General features: G+C 44.8%; 1 protein-coding gene across 13 annotated transcripts in view; it reads left to right on the top strand.

The window, feature by feature from the left end:
* The window catches only part of SPATA22 (spermatogenesis associated 22), a 1,667,071-nt gene that overhangs the window by 164,315 nt on the left and 1,483,743 nt on the right, over positions 1-19,013 (top strand). The window contains exon 2 of one of the 13 annotated variants that reach the window (XM_078679937.1): positions 16,118-16,226. The exons of the other annotated variants lie outside the window; for them this stretch is intronic. The gene's annotated coding sequence lies outside the window, so the exon portion shown is untranslated. The remainder of the gene's footprint in view (positions 1-16,117; positions 16,227-19,013) is intronic. 13 annotated transcript variants of the gene reach the window in all.

Raw genomic sequence — 19,013 nt, 5'->3', positions numbered from 1 at the left:
TAACCTATGCTCCATGTTTGAGATTGCTCTATCCCGCACTACAGGGATTCTTGCAAAAGGAACATTATTTGTATCAGTTACACATGAGTACTTTACTGGAAAGCCTTTCGGGAGTGTTTTACCACTGTCTTTTACTGAGGCGGTGACAGCTTGCATTATTTCGCTGTCTATTTTTGTTTTTGAACGAGTGATTGCAGCTACGGAAGCCGTTTGCACAGCTGCCTTCGCGGCTTCATCAGCCAATGAATTCCCTGCAACGTGAACGCCATCACGCTGGTGACTCAGTGTATGAATCACGTGAGTCTTTTGTAGGTTTTTTTGTAAAAGAACTACTTGTTCCCAAAGCAATTTATGCTTAATTGTGCCACCTTTTGCATTTTTTAAACCGTTTTGAACCCAGTTCTGCAGATATTCATTGTAAGACTGGACGCAGTAATACGAATAGCACACTATGAGTGTGGGGAATTCGCGATCGGTATTTTCAAGCGCCATCTTGAAATCCTGTAGTTCAGCTCGCTGAGCTGTACAGTCTCCGAGTGATTGAGTTTTAGTGATCATTGGTCTAAATTTACCTTCGTGTCAGCGACCTTTAACAATCGCACACACAGCACTATAAGCTTGTTTACCCCCAATTGCGGGCTGTGCTGATCCGTCTGTATAGATTAGACATCCGTAATGTTCTAGAGGGAGAATTTCAGTCAGCAGAGGACATTCGTGTTCGTATTGTAGAAATTCTTGTGTTTTCAAGTAGGGGTCAAAAACGTATTCAACGTCTGTTGCAGCAAGAGAGTTAACCCATTGTATCCATCTCGGATGTAAAGCTTTAGCATTTGGAATGCTCACTTTTGTCACCTCCTCTAAAGCAGGTACAGGTGTAATGATCATTATGCGTTTACCCTCTGCTCGAGCTCTCTCTTTTGCTACTGCAGTTTGAACCGCTGTCAGAATCTTTTCTGTAGAAGTGAATTTCATTTCAGCTTGTGTGTACAAGTGTGATTTGTAAGCTATTGGTACCTTTTCACCTTCATTAAATGTTAGGTATGTGAATCTGCATCTCCCTGGGATGATCCGAATCACAAGGTTGCGTACATTGTCGCGTGTCTGTAATTGTGTTTTTGCTAACATGTCTGTTTGCACTGAACGCAAAATTTCTGTGTGTTCTTGAGTCCAATTAGTGGATTTAAAATCAGGATTTATTAGTTCGTAGAGAGGCCTAACCCTTTCTGCGTAATTTAGAACATATGTTCTTCCAAAATTCAGGAAACCTAGAATTGACTGTAAGTTTTTCAGCATTTTTGGAGGTTGAAGCAGCGCACATTTCTCTAGAAAGTTGGCTGCCAGGCTTTTGCCTTCACTTGATAACTCGTATCCTAAGAATAGGACGTTGATGTGGGCAATTCGTGATTTCTTAAAATTGAATTTGTACCCTTCAGAAGCGAACCCAAGTATTATGGTGTTCACTCTTTTCAAGTGCACGTCCAAATCATCGTCTGTATGATAGATGTCATCAACATAAGATAGTGCCTCATCATCATACGTTTGTAGTAACTCTGTTACTCTGGCTGAAAATAAACCTGGACTATTCTTGAATCCCTGGGGGAGGCGGCAAAATTGTTGCTGTGTCCCCATTCGGCAAAATTGCGGAGAGACTGGTGAGCAGGCGATTGTCACAGTTCCTGGAATCCAACGGCTTGCTGCGGGATTCCCAAACGGGATTCAGACCAGGCCAAGGCACTGATACCGCCCTTCTGGCAGTCGTGGAAGAAGCCAGGAGCATTTTGGATTCAGGAGGATCGGTGGCAGTGATCCTCCTGGACCTCAGTGCGGCTTTTGATACCGTAAACCATCAGGTGTTGCTCCAGCGACTGTCAGAAGTAGGCCTGACTGGAATGGCCCTAAAGTGGCTTGCGTCTTTTTTAAACCAGCGATCCTATCAAGTCTGCGAAGGTAGTGCGCATTCAGCCCCTATCCCTCTTCAATGTGGTGTGCCTCAGGGCTCCTCCCTGAGCCCCACATTGTTCAATGTCTATATGGCACCGTTGTAGGATGTGGTAGCACCACTGGGTATTAAAATCATCAGCTATGCTGATGATACCCAGTTGGTGGTGGCCCTCTCCCAATTGTTGAATCAACCGGACCTGCTGCACTCCTGCCTGTCCAAGGTGTACACATGGATGGGCAATTCAGCATTAAAACTGAATGGCTCTAAAACAGAGATGATGCTGCTGCGACATGCGGGGCTTTTTTTGCTGCCAGGCAGCTGGCCGAGTTGTCTTAGCGATCCTCCAAGCCCCAAAAAGGAGATTAAAAGTCTTGGTGTGTGGTTGGAACAAGATTTGTCCTTTAAGACCCACGCAAAAAAAACTGCCGGAGTTTGCTTTGGTCTACTCCGGTCAGCCCGGAAGATTTTACCCCTTATTCCGCTGGTGTCTAGGAAACTCTTGATTCAGGGGCTGATTGTCTCGAGGTTGGACTACAGCAATGCGATCTTTTTGGGCGCCCCGGAAGCGACGCTCAACAAACTTCAACAAGTGCAGAACGCAGCAGCTAGGCTGTTGATGAATATCCCAAGGACACAGTCAGCAACACCGGCATTAAAAACGCTGCATTGGCTCCCGGTACGGGAGAGGATAACATTTAAATCTCTCTGCACGGTTCATAAAATTTTGCGAGGGAAGGGACCTCCCATCCTGGGTAATATAGTGCTCCCTTACACGGCCACCAGAGCCCTGCGCTCAGACCACAAATTTTTGTTACAAGTGGCCAGAGTGAAAAGATCCCGGATGGGGGGTAGAAGATTCTCGGTGAACGCAGCCAAGTTATGGAATGCGTTGCCTTTGAATCTACGAACAGAAATTTGTATTACTCGGTTCCGAAAGCTACTCAAAACCCATCTGTTCCCCGCTTAATGCTGCTCTCTTAGCTCCTCACCCCTGAGTCATGAACTAGCGCTGGGATGCCCAAGGGTAACCGCGCGCTATACAAGATTCCAAATAATAATAATAATTATAGAGAAAGGGGTCAAGTACCTACTTTCTGGTGCAATGTTTTGACAGAAGAAACCGTTAGAAATATCTAGTGTAGTTTTATATTTTTTCCGCACAATGTTATTCATCAGTGCTGCACTGTGTGCATTTTGTACTGCAAAAGTTTAGCAACAAGAGTTTAAGAGTCTGTAGTCCAACACTAGACGATATGTATTGTCTGGCTTGGAGACAGGAAACAAAGGATTGTTCATAGATGAGGTGCATGTTTCAATCACCCCTTGGTATTCAAGTTGATCTAAGATCTCCCTGACTTGTATTTTAGCTTCTTGCTTAACTGGATACTGCCTTTGTGCAGTAGGTTGATTTTTTAACTGGATTTTATGATGGGGAGAGTCCTCATCCCATCCTACAGGATTTTTGTATAATGCTGGAGCCTGGGCTACAGCCCATTTTCTCGTATAGGTGTATTTTTTATGAATTGGAATGTGATTAGAGAAGGCTGGCATAATTATCTCTTCGCCATGTGGGCACTTCCTGACAAATTCAGGGGGCCAGTCTTGTTCAGCTAGAAGAATATCATAACCCTTAGATAGCTTCTCATAAAAGAGTGCTTTTATTTTCCTAGTTATGTCCTCCTCCATCCAGAGTGTTACTTCATATAACTTATGGGCTACACTAACCCTGGTGTCGGCAGTTTCAACTTGAATGCATTACTTCAAGTCCACTGTCCTTCAAGATCTTGCGAGCTATGGTGACTTCTGCTGCTCTGCCTAGCATTGTCTGGGCCCACTCCCCGTTCTTGAGTTGTGTCCTCAAGATCCTCGGCATGTCTGATCTTTAGACTTGCTACCTTCTTTTTAGTGAATTGTGTCTTCTTATTTTTCGGAACGTGCTGTTCGTCTTCCGACTTCAGGCGTTCTTCCTTTTGTTCTGATCGTCCTCTTCTTTCGGATTTCTGCGAGGAAGTCTGAAAGGTACGAGAGGAACATGTATCAATATCTTGATATCTATCAGGTTTTCTCAAATTATCCCTATTTCCTAGATTATACCTCTTTTCAGAGGCCTGTTGAGGAGACCGTCCTCTGGACTGAGAACGTTTCGCTTTAGGAAGTGTCTGTTTAGCATTTTCCTACTTCTTTTTAGGAGTAGTGAGATTATTTTTGATAAAAACTTTTTCAGGATTTTCTGTTAGTTGGGGTTTTACTGGTTTCCCACCCAAACTATCTCTACCTAGTTCTTCATAGGATTTTCCAATAATTCTGGCAAGTTCATATGGTTGCTCAGTAATATCTGTTTCTTTTAGTTTTTGGCGGACCGCCACGGATGCTGCTTCACCTTTGATGTTAGCTAATAGTATAGCCGAGACCTGTTTGAAATCTTTAAGTAACTTCATACCAAGATGTAAGGCAGGTTCTGGTCCGTATTCATTTTGAATCTGTCTTAGAACGTTGTGTTTTTGTGTTGCTTGAAGCAAAGACTGTACCCCAAGTGTCGCAGTCCTCTACGTGTGGTGCAATCCCCATTGATAAACAGAGTGTCAGAATCCTGTGTTTCTCATGAGGTGTACTATCAGGAAATACTGCCTCTATTTGAGTAATTTTCTGGGCTAACCAGAACGGAATTTGTTCCCTTTTTGAGGGCAACTTACCGATGACTGACTGTATAGTCTGTGGTGTAATTTTGTTTGTGTTTCCCTGGTGAGGGGTGTGTTGTGGAATCCTTATAGTAGGTTGGACTGTTAAAGTCCGCATGACATATTGAACCATTTGTCTGTGTATTTTTATTAGCTGTTTTAGCTGAGCTAACAGTTCTAAGACCTGTCATTCTTTCAATGTCAGGAAGTGGTGTATAGCTGGCTAGTACCGGCCATGTTGCTCTTGGTCTACCTAGTGGACCGAGCTTGGTAATATGATTTTGATGTTGTAGGGCACCTTTAAACCAGAGCTGGTGCTCTTGGTAAGTTAGTGGAATTTCAACGCCCTCGAAAGGAACGTATTCCACTGGAGGTTCCTCTACTTTGTAGTAGTGGAACTTGTGTGTTACTGGATTTGCTGCAGGAAACAGAATCCATGAATAGAATACTTCTGTCTGCCGATATTCATGTGCCTTCATAACAAATATTACTTTACCTCCTCTCGATGATACTCCATTTTCTATAAGTTTTATAGGGATTGTTTTCCTTATATTTACCGGGATGAGTATAGCATCTGGGTCATTCTGTTGGAGACTTGTGTCGTCTAAAACTGCCTGAGCTGCTACTACAGCTCTCTCCCTTTCGTCGTCACTCTCTGACATTTTGTTGACCGAAAGTTTGCAGAGCAAGTTTCAGGGAAACAAAGATTAGGTGCACAATATTTTGGAACACTGTATCCTTCAACGTTGAACAAACCAAAAACTAATACATAGGATTTTCGTCCTACTCAGTTATGGTGGATATTATATCCTTTAACCCACTCCAGATGTCTATTGGAGTATTTTATGGGAAAAAGGGGTCTGTGTGAAAAGCACGACTGAGTTACTCTAGTATCTAGCGTTAAACTATCGCCTTACCAAACGCTGGGCAACATGTAGTGTAGTTCCTATATTCCCAATAGGCTCTGCGCATTGGAATAATATATCCTGTAGATTAGACGTAGGACTGAGGTCGACTAGGTCTCTACCGAATATACTAGACTTAATTGTGTGTGCCAGCTAGCTCAGAGGTCACTACAAACTTTCTCGAATAAACAAGAAGGGATTAGTTTCTGACAACCACATAAACATGACACCTTTGTTGTCCCAAGATAAAACGTATCTTCAGAGTCGCGGAAACAATAGATAGTTATTTTACTCAGTCAATCGTGCAGGCTTCGTTTCACCAGAGGTGCGGAGAAATAGAGAGATGGGTGTTTTCAATAAAAGGTATTTATTGAACAGTCTTCTTTCTCAAGCAGAGGGAATGAACTGCTACAATCGTAATACTGGTTGCAAAGTACAATGCATACAGTATGAAGAGTATTATAAAATAATACTGTAAAAGCATGATATGGTTTCTAAGCCATAAAATACATAGAATACATACATTAATAAAAAATAAAAAGTACTCAACTGGTGCTTCTAAAATACGCCTACCCCGGTGTAGCTAACCTAGGTCTAGTACAAGGGAAGAAGTAAGTGAGGTGTAGCTTAGTTTCAGTATTCTTTTGCCAAGAATCTAATCCAAGAATTCTCGAAGTATCTAATCAGCTCCGTACCTTGGTTTTAGAAGGAAGGGGTTCTGGTATCTCCCTCAGGTCTCGATTTCCCAACAACCTGCAAGGGTAGCTTGGAAACACTGGAGCTGGATTTCTCGGCAAGAGAAAAGACAGCGTCTCTCTCAGTGCGTCTGCTGTAGGGTCAGCTTCCTTCGGCACTTGCTGCAGCGAGATGTGTCGGACAAGTAGATAGTCGTACTGCTCCAAAAAAACGTGTGTTTGCCTGGGCAAGTGTGGGCATCTTTATACCTTGAAGGTGCCTAGTTTGACGTAAGGTTGGACATAATAACGTCATCAAAGACTCATTTCTTTGAAAACTACATGAGTTCTTGGATAAATCAATATTCAAGCAAGTGGAAGTCTCTGACTGCTGAATGCGGGTTTTTCCAAGAAATCGTTGTGGATTTTCAGAACTAGTGGAAGTGGCCATGCCGTATTTGGACTGCATAGGCTAAGTCTAAATATGGTTAGGATTTCTATGCCTATATAAGGATAGGGTGATTTATACCTATATATGGGCATGAATCGGGAAAATTACACTAGGGTCCTAAATTCATATACAACAGGCTACAGCCCTTTTGAGCTTCTGTTTGGGCATCCGGTAAGAGGACCCCTATGTTTGGTGAAGGAGGGATGGGAGTTACCTCTCAAACCTCCCAAACAGGACATTGTGGATTATGTACTTGGTCTCTGCTGCAGGATGGCCGAGTACATGAAAAAGGCATCTAAAAACCTTGAGGCTAGTCAGGAATTGCAAAAGGCCTGGCATGACCAAAAGGCTGTGCTGACTGTTTACCAGCCAGGACAGAAAGTGTGGGTGTTGGACCCTGTAGCCCCAGCATCTCTCCAAGACAAGTGGAGTGGACCCCACACTATTGTTGAGCAGAAGGGAGAAGTCACCTACTTGGTTGACCTTGGAACTCCCAGGAGCCCCCACAGGGTGCTTCATGTCAACAGATTGAAACCATATGTTGACAGGGCAGACATGGGCTTGCTCATGGCTACAGATGAGGGACAGGAGGAAGAGAGTGACCCTCTCCCAGACCTGCTTTCTCAGAACCCTGATGATGGTTCAGTTGATGGTGCAGCCTTGGCAGGCAGCCTCACTGACCAACAGCAACAGGACAGCAGACAAGTTCTACAGTCCTACAGACATATGTTTTCTCTGACTCCAAGTCAGACTACCTGGTGCACTCATGAAGTGGACACTGGGGACAGTCTGCCTGTTAAAAGTAAGATTTACAGGCAACCTGATCGTGTCAGGGACTGTATCAGGACAGAGGTCCAAAAGATGTTGGATTTGGGAGTCATTGAGCCCTCAGAGAGCCCTTGGGTCAGTCCAGTATTGGTGGTGCCTAAACCTCATACCCAAGAGGGTAAGAGAGAGATGAGGTTTTGCTTGGATTACAGAGGCCTCAATGATGTCACTAGGACAGATGCCCATCCAATACCAAGGGCAGATGAACTCATTGACAGATTGGCATCTGCCAAGTTTTTGAGTACATTTGACTTGACAGCTGGCTACTGACAGATCAGACTAGCTGATGATGCAAAGCCACAGACAGCATTTTCAACCCCTGGTGGGCACTATCAATTTGTGGTGATGCCCTTTGGTTTGAAGAACGCACCTGCCAAAGTCCTCTCAGATCTGGATGACTACTGTGCAGCTTATCTTGATGATATTGCTATCTTTAGCTCCACTTGGGAAGATCACCTGATCCACCTAAAGAATGTTTTGGAGGACCTGCAAAAGGCAGGCCTAACTATCAAGGCTACCAAGTGCCATATAGGGCAGAGTCAGGTTGTATACCTGGGCCACCTTGTAGGTGGAGGCCAGGTTCAACCATTGCATAGCAAAATCCAGACCATAATGGACTGGACTGCTCCAACCACCCAGACTCAGGTCAGAGCTTTCTTGGGCCTGTCTGGGTATTACAGAAAATTTGTCAGGGGGTATGGTTCCATAGTGACACCCCTGAATGACTTAACTTCCAAGAAAATGCCAAAGAAAGTTCAGTGGACAGTAAGCTGTCAAAAGGCATTTGATGACCTGAAGCAGGCCATGTGCACTGCTCCTATTCTGCAAAGTCCAGACTACTCCAAATAATTCATTGTTCAAACAGATGCTTCTGAGTTGGGGGTAGGTGCTGTGCTTTCACAACTGAATAAAGATGGTCAAGACCAGCCAGTAGCTTTTATCAGCAGAAGGCTGACCCCTAGAGAGAAACGTTGATCAGCTATTGAGAGGGAGGCCTTTGCTGTGGGTTGGGCCCTGAAGAAGCTGAGGCCATACTTGTTTGGTACTCACTTCAAGACTCAGACAGAACATAAGTCCCTCTTGTGGCTAAATCAGATGAAGGGTGAAAATCCCAAACTGCTTAGGTGGTCCATTTCCCTACAGGGGATGGACTTTACGGTGGAACATAGACCTGGGACTGACCATGCCAATGCCATCTATCAAGGGTCAGACTCAAGGAGAGGGCAAAAGGAACTATAAAAACATCACCAATGACTCTTTGGCCCCTCTTATCAGGTCGGTCCTCATGCCGTCAGACCCAGAGAAGGCAGCACAAAATCTTGCTAACTCCATCGCTGGGGCTATAGACACCCTAGCTCCAGTCACACGCCGATATTCAGCGAGGCGTAGGCCCTCTGCCCCCTGGTTCACCGAACCTCTTAGGCTGATGAGACAGGGGTGCAGGAGACAGGAGAGAAAATGGAGGAAATCTTGGGACACTGTGGACAGAGAGCTTCACAAACAACTGTTAGGGGAATATAAGTCCATGGTCATTAAGACAAAGCAACAATACTTCTCCGACCTTACCTCATCAAAAGAGCTGTTCAAAGTAGTGGACTCCCTCTGTTCATTGCAAGTTCAAGACCCAGTTACTGGATCACAGGAGTTCTGCGACAAAATTTCAACCTTTTTTCACACTAAAATCGATGAAATTGCTTCCCAGTTGGAATCGCAGAAACAATCTCTAGGGAATTACACTATTCAGGCTCTTACCAATTCAGAAGCTTGGCATAAAGATTCCACCACGACTTTGTCTAATTTTCCGTTGATCACTCTTGACATCCTCAACGCTCTGCTAAATAGAATTAAATCCTCCTCTCCTCTGGACACCTGTCCCCTTAGAATAATGAAGGAGTGTAGGGACACCCTACTTCCTCCATTGCTGGAGGTAATGAATAGTGCCCTGCTGTATGGGGTTTATCCATCAGCCTGGAAGAAAGCGATTGTCAAGCCACTATTGAAGAAACCCTCTTTAGACCCCACCACCTTAAAAAATTTCCGACCTATATCTTTACTTCCAGCCCCCGCCAAAATGCTTGAGATCCACCTGAATTCACACCTGTCTGCTTTCCTCGACTCCTCTGGGTTCTTAGATCAGACCCAGCACGGGTTTAGGAAGCTGCATAGCACGGAGTCTGCACTTACCATGGTGACTAATCACATCAGAATGAAAGTGGATCAGGGACTGACAACGCTGCTGGTTTTACTCGATCTGACCGCAGCATTTGACACCCTATCTCCCTCAATTCTAACATCTCGTTTGAGGGAGATAGGAGTGGAGGGGCCCGCTTTGAGCCTTCTGTCCTCCTTCTTAGATCGTAGAGAACAGAGGGTCAAATTTGGAGAATACCTCTCCCCTGCTACATCATTGCAATGTGGGGTACCACAGGGGTCGGCTTTAAGCCCTACCCTATTCAACATTTATGTGGCCCCACTAGCAAGACTAGTAAAAGCACATGGTATGGAAGTAGTGTCATATGCAGACGACACTCAGGTTATGGTGTCACTGGCCCAACCGGCCAGTAACTCTGCGTCCAGCTTCAGGAGTTGTATGCAATCAGTCTCTGACTGGATGATACTCAACTCCTTGAGGATGAATGGCGAAAAGACCGAGGTGCTGATATTTGGAAAGGACCAGGATGTATGGTCAAATGAATGGTGGCCGCCTTCCTTGGGAACATGCCCTGTCCCCTCTCATTCAGCCAGAAACTTAGGGGTTATTTTTGACACCTCATTGGCAATGACCCTTCAGGTCAACAGAACGGTGGCTACCTGCTGTGGAATCATCAAAATTCTCCGACGAATAGTGCACTACCTTTCTCCCCAGGCTAGGAAACAGACAGTAGTTGCGCTGGTCGGGTCAGGATTGGATTACTGCAACTCACTATATGCAGAGATTAACAAGGAACTGATCAAGCGCCTCCAAACAGTACAAAACGCGGCCGCAAGATTTGTATTAGACATTCCCCGCTCCTCCTCTGCGACACTAGCCAGAAAGAGCCTCCACTGGCTTCCCATTGAGCATCGTATCTCCTTTAAGATCATCTGTCTTGTGCACAGGGCTCTGAAAGCTGGAACATCTGATGGGCTGGGATCCCTTCTTTTTGGCTATACCCCTAGCAGATGTTTACGTTCATCACAACATAATCTGCTGGTGATCCCTCGGACTAAGAAGTCCAGATGGGGAGGAAGAGCATTTTCCACAGTTGCCCCGCGTCTGTGGAATGCACTTCCACTGGAACTTAAGTCCCTAACCTCTCAACTCTTTGCACATGAAAATACATAATTTTTCTGGTTAGGCGCCTTGATACCCGATGGGCTGAGTCTGCGCGATATAAATCTGCTTTCATTTCATTTCATTTCATTCAGATGGACTCTCCAGATATTTCCACTTAGAGCATGAAGACTCAACTGGTTAAGGTTAGTTGAATGTCCCTGCGTTTGGGGGGGGGGGGGTTGTGTAGGAGAGTAGGGTCTGCTTCCTATGGTCACCCCCACTTTTTGCTGTGATTCTCTGTTTTTTTTACTTTAGTTTGGCTGTGGGCCTGCTAATCAGACCCACAGCCCAGCTGTTCTCTCTCTAAATTGATACCATGCACTTTAGGTGCATACCAGATTTGTTACTGGGTCACTCTTGTGAGCCCCTGTATAGTGTACCATAGGTACCCAGGGCATAGGTGTACCCTAGGCCAACCATGGGCTGCATCATGTATTGTGCCACCCCTGGTTTGCCTTCCAAACTGACACCACATGTCTGTTCACACAGCCTGGGTAAGGTGGTGTAATCACCCCTTACTTAGATATAGTATACCTATATCTACCTTTACATATAGACACACATACACCTATAGGACACTCTTATGGTAGGCCTCGACAATCCTGGAGGCAGAGTGCTTGGTTATATGTGAGACGGTGACCTAGCATGAGCTGAGCCCCTCTGCAGCTTTCATAACCATCTCCTTATAGCTGTTCTATGATGTACCCATACCATATACTCTTAAGTGCATTATAATCCTCGCGGTTAATGCTAACTTTGGTTTGGCTTTATCAAAACATGTTGTGTAAGGTGTCAAACACTTTGGAATACTACCCCCTCGCCAGTTCTGGCGGCGGGGGTAGCATTCCACCCTTCTAGAGGGAAAGGACATGTAAGTTACTGCTTTACCCGGTTAAAGTTAAACAGAGCCTCAGCATCACCTCCTGTTGCTGGGGGGAACTCCAGCAAGGGCGGCCTGGACAATAGGTTTCCTGTACAGGGAGGTGCCAGCACCTCCCCAGACAGGGCTTTTGTGTATTCGGGCAGGGAGGGCTGCATTCAGTGAATGCATCTAAACACTGCCTGGGGCACACAAGGTGCTCCATGCACAGCCCGGTTCAAACCAGTTGCTGGGGCACTCCAGCCCCAGCTCTGGCGCAAAACTGGACAAAGGGAAAGGGGAGTAACCACCCCCTTCTCGGGTCCACCCATAGGAGGGACCTAGTCAGGTAATCCAGCCCCCATCCTTAGTATAAGTATAGGAGCTGTGTCCCTGGGACTTTAGATTATCCTGGACGAATCTTTGTAAGACATATCTTGGACCTTCGACATTCAATTCTGACTGGAAGACATCTCCCTTGTGGTCAAGGAGTGACCACCCTGTGCAAACAGGCACCAACAGCAACTTTGCCGGTCTGCAGTTTCAAGGCTCCTGCCAGAACCCGAAGACTCTGCGACTCAAGAACTGGTCTTCCAGACTTCTCAGACCCCAACCCACATCCACAGCAAAGCTGAGACCCGTGGTGGACACGAGAGACGTGGACCTGACATCTTGGGCATCCTGCATTTTGCTACCTGCACTCCTTTCCTGAAGCCTCAGTAAGTTGTGCATTGGGGTACGACAAGCCCCAGCCCCGAGCATCATTTGAACCGAAGCTCAGGCCCCTACACTCCGTGAGTGTCCCGTGGGCCCCGCCTTTACATTTGTGCTTGACGTGTCTTCCCGGCTCCTTGCCCTGTGGATAGTGAGCCCCCTGAAGACGCCATATTGAATCTAACTTGCGATCCTGGTTGCTCCAGGCTTGCTCCAGCTTCCCTAAAAAGGAGAAGCGCCACAGACCTTGCTGGTCTGCAACAGAGCCAATCTCGACATCCTGCGTGGGTTGCGGTTGCCAAGACTTGTTGGGTGCAATCCGGATACCAACCCTGCAGTCATCTAGATCCATCGTGGGACAGCTCGAATCCAGCTCCTGATCATCGGGGATGCCTCCTGGACCTCGTGGCTGAAGAGACAAACTCACCTTCTTCACCTTCAAGCCCCCGACATCACCTGGTTCCTTCCTGGTACCTTCCTGGTCACTGGCTAGTGACCCAGACTCTGTCCCCTCTGCTTTCAGGTTCTTCACATCTCCGATCCACCCTTGGATGCACCCGGACACTTTTCCTCTGGTCGCCTGCAGCTCTTCTTTGCAGCTCTCCATAGAAAACGACGACGAAACCCGACACGAAAAGGCACCTATGCACCCGGCTTCCCTGGGTGGGGTAACACGAGTACTCCAGTGCTCCCGTGGGTCTTTGCTCTCGAAGTGTCCTAGTTTTAAAGGGTTCCATCCTAGTCCATCCAGAAGTGTCCTTAATCTGTAACTTTGTAACTTTTACGAACTCCATAGAAGGTCAATGGGAACCCACGCCTGTGTTTAGACACTGCACGCGGCTCCCATGGGTCTCCAACTTCATAACCTTTGGTTGCTTAGTGTAGCCCCAGCGATTCTACAGGCCCCAGGCCTGCTTTCTAACTCTCACGTGGTACTTATACCACTTTCTTAGTATATGGTTAGTGAGGCCCCTAGGGCATAACGTATACTGTGCAACTTATTGTGTATTAACTGTGTGGCTTGTATTGTATTTTTACCTCTGACCTCATAAAGAGTGCAGAGGGGGTGTGTTTAGATTAAATACACATATATTAGATATATACCTTGTGTGGTGTCCTTTCATTTGGTATTCAAGGGATTATATATGGTAAAACAACTTGCTTAACTCGCCTACTGAAGTCTTAGCCTGAAGACTGCTGGTTCATGCTACCACTAGGATAGCTTTCTATAAGGTTGACTTTACAACCCCCACCAATAAGGGTTGATTAGACTGGTACAAGGTACCCACTAGAACTTGTGGACATCGTATGCCTGGCTAACTTCTCACACTCGCCCTTTCTGGCGAGTAGGAAGACAAATTGACTTTTGACCTCTGTCTCTGAAAGCAGAGGAAATGTGACAAATTAGCAAGATTTAAAGGCATCTTTATTGCTCACAAAGTGAATGAGCAAGGAAAATGCATTTAAATCACATTTTCTCCCAGAAACTAAGGTCAAGTGCATTTCAGTTAGGTCGAGTACATCTTTTAGTTTACTAGATCTGCAGGTCTAGTAAAAATTGAATGATTTTTCAAGCCCTGGGTTATCCCTCAGTATAGGAATAAAAAGCTTCAAAGTGTACAGGAGGACATTTGTTGAATTATTCCATCATTGTTGGCCTCTTCTTTGCATTATGGAAAGCAAAAACCTTGTTGAAAAATGAGCCTAAAACAGGTCAGGGGATTTCATAAGGACTGGTCCATATCTTGATGTCACCTTAACTAGAACCTAATATGAAGAAGAGCTAGGAGAAGTAAAAGAAAGAAAACATCTTATGCATTCTCTGGTGTCCGAATATTAGTGTAGACTTGCCAGAGAAAATCTGAGCAATAGGTTTTCATTCATCTCACATGTTGTTTCATTTTTCAGCCTATTTGCATAACCCACACAGAATACTATTTATGCATTTAGAGAGCCGCCTTTACTGAAGGGTACCAATGGTGCTAAAATCGTGCCCGCAATTTCCCCATCCGTACCTCGTCTTCACTCACCCCGCTGCAATTATTTGACCTGTGTGCAATACGGAGCACTAATTGACAGTGCTCCTTCATTAGTGGCCCCTTGATCTCTTGCAACTCTCAATTGCTCACCTTGGTCTGCGTTTGTTGAGGCAGCCGAGTGATCTGCAGTCAAGATGGCGACCAACACCTGTTGAGACCACCTGTTGAGACCACCCTTGATCTACGGCAGTCCTTCCTACAGCATTTGATGCATTGTTAGTGGGAGCCCATGAAGCTAACCCAGCGTCCGACCAAACTCCTGTGTCCTTAATGCCTTGTAGCTGCACCTGAATCGTAGTCATTGGATGCAGCTACGCACCGTCCCTCCACATACAAAACACCCCTCTGAGCGAGACGTTTCCACTACTTCTGTCGCTAGGGATCCTTTTTCCTTTGACTTCGCCAGTGAGCTCTCCCTACGTCCTCTGACCTGGGGGCGAGATGGAGTACAAGGCGGATGGCGCCTCCCAGTAACACCGGGACTGATGCCTTCTATGAAACTATGATGATGCCCCACCGGCTGAAACTATAACTCTTTATACTTACCGCGGAGCCCGAGTACCCTTGGCTGCTGCTCGGTGGAGCTGTCCTATGCAGCTATAGCGGAGTCTGGCTCTGGGTCACACCCTGAGCCGTCACCTACCCAGCCGGACATCGGACATTGCTTTTCACGGTTCTTCACGGTTTTATCTGTCTCTCTCTTTGACTGCTTTGTTCCCCCTGGAATACTTTCCCCCTTCAGATCTACCTGATTCTGTCTGCTTTCCCCTCCCATGTGTACCTTTCCTCCACTACTTTCCATTCCCCATATGATGTGTGTCTTGGATATGCTACGCATTAATGTCTTATATTATTGTGTAAGCTAACGTTGTTCTCCTAAGCATATACTGTCAACTACAACTGTAACTGTAACTGATGTAACTATGTAACAATGTTCTGAAACTATGTCCTATCTCATGTAAAGCACTCTGATACCTCCGGGTCTAGCCAGTGCTATATAAAACATTTCAAATAAAATAAATAAATACCAATAGGTCAATAAGCTGAGTATCTATAGTTGTGGTAACAGTAGGGGGTAAATAATTATGAAATGCCTATAGGCAGAAGGGTTTAGATCATAATCATTGTTAAACAGCCCTATGTGTGCCCATAGCCTGATAACCTATCTGTTTTCTTTTTGGTGGAGCCTGACTGTTTTGTTTGTGCTTAGGAGGAAGGGTCTAAACTTCCCAGGATTCATTGCTGCCAGTGAAGGGGGCTGAGGAGGAGGTTGATTGCCCTCAGTATTATATGGTACATTCACTGGACCAGCAGCACAGGTTGTACACGGGGTCAAGACCAGGCCTGTCTATGCATACCAGAGCACGGAAGAGATTGGTCCAGACTAATCCTCTTGGTTTCACCTTATCATGTGTACATGACTACTGTTTCTTCCTATCATAACAATATGGGTAAATGAAAGGCATCTTCCATTCATGTGGAGAGCTCAGGTAGTAGAAAGTGTCCTAGCTTCTCTTCCCTGGCTACCTTTCTAGTTTAGGCCATGGGCATTATTAAGGAGTGAATTGTTAAAACACAAAAAGGTTTTTGTTTCCTCTCAGTGTCATCAAATTGTGTCTACGAAAGTAAACTCATATCGCGATATCCTAGGCAGTGATATTGTTACCAAACTGGTGTCTCCATTTTGTTGGTAAAACATCTTTTGTTGTAGAGGCAGAGGTCCACAACACTGTTAAGGGCCCAGCATAGCTGACTAAGGAAAAAGGATCTTTGCTGACAGAATCGCTGACGTACTCTTCTTATCCTGTTTCTGAAAAAAGGTAGACAATTTCCTGTAACTTTATTTTGAGTACATACAAGAGAGACATGTCTCTATTAAAGCAAATGGTCATGGACCTCCTGAAAACCATTACCTCTTCAAGTTTCTATTTTGGCCCATTTTATTTATAGATTTAAAAAGAGCACAGCTACCCAACAGGGTCTCCCGATGCTGGACAAGTGGAGCAAGGGCCATGCAGATGTTAGGCGACAGGCAGGAATAGAAGTCAGGCCAGGTCGCTGAAAAGCAGAATCTTTAAGTGCTTGCGGAAAGCTAACACTGAATGACAATGCCTAAGATCAATTGGGAGAGCATTCCAGAGCTTGGATCCCAGGTAATAAATGGACATCCCCTCATATGGACAAAACGAAAGCTGGGGACTGAATTCAGTGAGAGACTGGAGTATCTTGACTGTTGAGCCCGCACATAAATATAAGAGGGAGCAAGGTCACATTTGACCCGAAAATGTAACATAGGGCTCAATGTGCTTATTGACTTTAAGCCAATAGAGTTGGTGGAGCAGAGGAGGCGCATCAAGGCAGATGGAAAAAAAGACGTGCAAGCTGCATTCTGAATGACCTGCAACCGGTGGACTAAGGCTTTATCTGCACCCAGATACAGCACATTGCAATAGTCTAGCCTGGAAATCACAAGAGCCTACAAAACCATATTCTGAGCTGCTGGTGGAATTAGCCAGAGGATGTGTATGATTCATTTAAGAACAGCAAAGCAGGATGCTGTAACCCTGGACACCTGAGGTTTAAGGGAAATATTTTTATCAATAATGAAACCCATGTTTTTGACTTTGGAAACAGAGGTAGGCAAAGGGCCCAGAGTGTCAGGTCAATGTTTGATTTCCCAAAGCTCAGGGTTACTACCAGAACAAGCACCTCAGTTTTAGTGCGGTTTAGCTTCAGGGCATTACTGGTCATACACGAGGAGACATTACTCAAGCTGAAACAGGGAGAAATCTTGGTGCTGGCCGGTGGAAAGTGAAAAGATAATCTGAGTATCATCGGCATAAGGAAAGATAGTCCGTCTCAACTTCTCAGCAATGTCAGCCAAAGGGCGAACATATATGTTAAAAAGAAAGGGCTCAAAATTGAACCATGAGGCACAAAAAGGTTAAAAATAGAGTATTAGATCTTACTTCATTTGAAAAGACCTGGAAGGTACAGTCTTTTAAAAAGGAGATCAACAACCTCAGAGCCAGACTCACAATGCCAGAGTCTTCAAGCCGGTCTATCAGAACTGAATGTGACACTGTGTCAAAAGCTTCACTTAGATCCAGCAGAATGAGGGTGGAAGTACCAATGGAGTCAAGTTTTTGCCTGAGATGCTCAGTGACTCAGAGAAGAGCAGACTCAGTACTATGGCCAGGTCTAAAACCAGACTGTGAAGGGTGCAGCAAATTACGAGTTGTAAGTAAAGAGGAAAGTTCAGTATTATCGTGCCGTTCCAAAATATTAGAGAACACAGGCAAAAGGGAAATAAAGTGAAAATGTGACTAGCTGAGAGGCTCCGGACCTTCCTTTTTTAATAGTGGAAGGACAAGTGCATGTTTCCACCTCTGAGGTACTGAACCTGTACCTAAAGAAGTATTGAGAAAGTTAAAGATCACAGTGAGGGCAGCCTCATCCAAGAGACTAAGTTTAGAAGGGGGAGGATAAAGAGGTGAACCAGACTTAATAGATTTCATCAACAGCTGCAGGAAAGGCAAATCCAAAGGAAGCCATGAACTAATCTATGTGGAATCCCCAGACGCTTACACTAGTCTATTGAATAATCTTTCATGTCTTAAATAGTTCACCTTGAAGACCCATGCTCCTCATCCATCTGTGGCGAACTGAGTCACTAATCTTCTGTTCTGCAATCTTTCGTCCCTCTTATACCAACGATCCTGATTGCCACCAATACCTCCTGTGCAGATGTTACATCTGCTGACTGAACCATTAATGACACTACCCTAGAAAGAAAAAGTGTCATTCACTAAGATAGTGGACATCACTCTTAGTAGCATCAGAAGGGTCTCTGGTTCACCCACTAAATCTTCTCACACAACATAACTAACATTGAAAATTCATCATGGTGTGAGCAAACAAAATCAAATTTTGCTAATCAGAGCATAGAATTATTACCTGCTATATTACCTCAAAATCTAAGCACTATCTTACCACATAAATATTGATAAAGCCCCTCTATGCTAATGTCATCCGGAGATGGCAGAACAGACTAGTTATAAAACAACAGTGAACTATTCTGAATGTATTAATGCAACACAGCGAGCAGGGCTAAGAGACCTTTAACAGTTGAAACTTTTCTGAGTCCATGTTAGACAAACATCTTTAAGCACAATGTCAATAGAAATAAACATGACTTCACTTGACTGTGTACAGTAGAAATGGTAAACATTGAATGTGCAGGGTGAGACATCCACTTTTGGCGTTGACTCCTAACTGAGGAGGAAGAAAAACAGGTTATAACAAAATTGTTTCAAAAGCAATAGCACTATATCATTATATACTTAAATATTCAAGTGGAAATCCATAATTTACACACTGTTAATATTGCAAAATGTTATAAATACACAAAAACTCCCACTCTATCACTCCACATTATTCTGTCATTAAGCATTGCATTTTTCCTACTTATAGGATAGAAGTCAACTTGCCCTGCTCTTCTTGTGATTACCTATCTGGTGTAATCCTTATGCAAACTTAAAGAGATGGCTAATAAAGGACTGCTTAGCTCAGGATTTCTATCTTAATTCTAAATGAACAAGTTATAT

The sequence above is a fragment of the Lissotriton helveticus genome, chromosome 3_1, assembly GCF_964261635.1.
Source record: "Lissotriton helveticus chromosome 3_1, aLisHel1.1, whole genome shotgun sequence".
Taxonomy (NCBI): Eukaryota; Metazoa; Chordata; class Amphibia; order Caudata; family Salamandridae; genus Lissotriton; species Lissotriton helveticus.
Note: the sequence above shows the minus strand (reverse complement) of the source record. Positions and strands in the feature narration are given on the sequence as shown.